The following is a 3,242-nucleotide window of genomic DNA, read 5'->3' on the forward strand; positions in this document are numbered from 1 at the left end:
TTGAATGGGGGATAACCTTGCCATGTTTGCCTAACCCGATGTGCTAACTGCTTATATGTGATGTTGTATATCGCGCACCCATAATAGTAGGCTGTAGAGTTAGCGTTAACATCGTAGCATGAGTAGCACGTCACCTATTTTGAGACAAATCGGTTGTGACCTCAACCTTCAGTCAATCAAAGGCTTTTTGGTTGTTTTGTTTTTCCGAACGATTGCTAACCGGGAACACAAGAGTGCAGCAGAACAGAAAGGTCATAATTGCTTTAATGCCATGGCTACACTTACATTGTGGAGAGTGGATTTTGGGGATCCGAGGGGTGAGTAATGTTATTGTATGACATGGTACAGTGTGACCTGACTACGCCGCCTACGTCTTCATATGCACGAGGAGTCCAGAGAGGTTGAGGGAGAAGCTAAGAATAAACCTCAGCTCCCCACAATGATACAAACATATCTTTGATTACAGCAGTGTCCTTTCCAAAGCTAATTATAGTGATCCGCTGTCTCCATTTTGGACGTTGTTATTAAGTTTGGTTAGGGGGTAAAGCCACGGTCACCGCCTCAAACCAACATCAAGAGGCTGTACGTATGAGACCGTGCACGAGATGTTGATATTGTGTCTTCGTAATAGCACTCAGCTCTAGACAGCGGACATGAGAGTCAGTGTAGTAGACAGTGGGTGGTGCAGCTCTCCCACTGAGACTTGTGTGAACTTACTTAGGGCGTTTAACCAGTAGGCGGTTTCAGTAAAACTATTAAAACGCTATGTTTTATGAATCCTCGGTCTGAATGACAGGCTGGAAATCATAAACGGTGTGGAGAAAAATATCTGCTAGCTTGTCCTTGCATTATGCTAGCGCAATATACCCGCGCAGTGTATCGTCGAGTGTGTGACCGGTGAAGGCCGCACACAGCCATTGCAAATTCGGCCACTAAATCAGCCCTAACGACCTCCGGCTCCGTTAGGTCACCAGCAGGGGGTGCTCTTTACACTTCCTGAAAGATTCAGCGCAATCGCACGTAAAATGGCATAGCTGTGGCCAAACACAATTTCTGCTCACACACTCACTGACTCACTGACCCACTGACTCACTCACTCACTCACTCACTCACTCACTCACTCACTCACTCACTCACAGAGACTTTGCATTCTTGTTATAGGATTATGTCATGCATCATTGAAAATCAATTTACACTCTTTTTTGACCTTCCTCCTGAAGGGCTTATACTTCAAATACCGTAATACGAGAAGTTGAACATTATAATGTAACTGGCAATTCCAATTGGTGTCATTTGAAGAGGTTCAAATTGCAGAGAGCCCCAATCACAACACTCCTTCCTTGTTGCTATCGCTAACATTTCTCCAGTTCTCTGCTTAGCCTGCTACCTTCTTTGCTACTTTGCTGCACGGTATACGTGATCTTCAAATGGCTGAAAAGCATTAGTGGAGAAAGCTGACACCACCGCAATTCAAGTTGATAAAGGCTTGTCCTGTGGGGACATGAATCTGTGGCTACATTTCCTAGGGAATCATGTCCTGTGGGGACAGAGCCTGTGGCTACAGTATGTTTCATAAGAATCATGTCCTGTGGGGACAGAGCCTGTGGCTACAGTATGTTTCATAAGAATCATGTCCTGTGGGGACAGAGCCTGTGGCTACAGTATGTTTCATAAGAATCATGTCCTGTGGGGACAGAGCCTGTGGCTACAGTATGTTTCATAAGAATCATGTCCTGTGGGGACAGAGCCTGTGGCTACAGTATGTTTCATAAGAATCATGTCCTGTGGGGACAGAGCCTGTGGCTACAGTATGTTTCATAAGAATCATGTCCTGTGGGGACAGAGCCTGTGGCTACAGTATGTTTCATAAGAATCATGTCCTGTGGGGACAGAGCCTGTGGCTACAGTATGTTTCATAAGAATCATGTCCTGTGGGGACACAGAGCCTGTGGCTACAGTATGTTTCATAAGAATCATGTCCTGTGGGGACAGAGCCTGTGGCTACAGTATGTTTCATAAGAATCATGTCCTGTGGGGACACAGAGCCTGTGGCTACAGTATGTTTCATAAGAATCATGTCCTGTGGGGACACAGAGCCTGTGGCTACAGTATGTTTCATAAGAATCATGTCCTGTGGGGACACAGAGCCTGTGGCTACGGTATGTTTCATAAGAATCATGTCCTGTGGGGACATAGAATCTGTGGCTATATTTCATAGGAATCATGTCCTGTGGGGACATATAATCTGTGGCTATATTTCCTAGGAATAATGTGGAAGTTCAATTGTGTTTCTTTATAGCCCCTTATCACACAGGCATGTCTCAAAGGGGTTTACATTGCATCATCACAGTATAGTCCCTTTCCTAGGTGTGGATGATCATGATGAGGACACCTCCATGTAACATGTACATTTTGCTATTTTTCTAAATATCTATATTTACATTTGATACTACATATTGCTATACTCTTAACTCAGTCTGCTTGTCTTTACAAACATGTATAACTGATGTGATACACATTTGTATGGATCTGTATTTGCCTGCTGTCACATGATCTGTAACTCATGCTGTCACATGACCTGTAATGATCATCACCTGTTGACACCTGTTGGTACAGCCTTTTTAAACCCTGTGCCAATCAGTTGTAAAGCGAGTGAACCTGATGAAGCCAATGCAATATGTATATATACTGTATATATATATATATATACACACACACACACACACACACACACACACACACACACACACACACACACACACAAAACGCATATATATATATATACACAGTGTATACGCACACACACACACACACACACACACACACACACACACACACACACACACACACACACACACACACACACACACACACACACGCGCGCGCCTATTTTAGGGCCCATTGTTGATGTGCCTCAATATTCTACTGGCATGTTAAACATTACAGAATGAAACTAAATCCAGCCATTACATCACCTAAATCTAAATCCCTTTTACTGGCTCTGCTAGACAGCAAGAAAAGAAATGGAAAAAAAAACTCGCCCCTGCTTTCTTTTCAAACCTCCAGATATTTCGCAGTGCAGTTAGCGCTGCGGCCAGATGAAACAGAGCTGTCATTCCATCCGCGCGCCGTCTCCTCTAAGTAGAAGCAGCGCTGGAACTTTGTGTGACCCCTGCTACCACCCTTACTTCACTACGGCCTGCCAGACTAGTCATTGTCAGTTAATCCAAAACCACCAAGGC

The sequence above is a fragment of the Poromitra crassiceps genome (genome assembly GCF_964638095.1).
Source record: "Poromitra crassiceps genome assembly, chromosome: 21".
NCBI lineage: Eukaryota > Metazoa > Chordata > Actinopteri > Beryciformes > Melamphaidae > Poromitra > Poromitra crassiceps.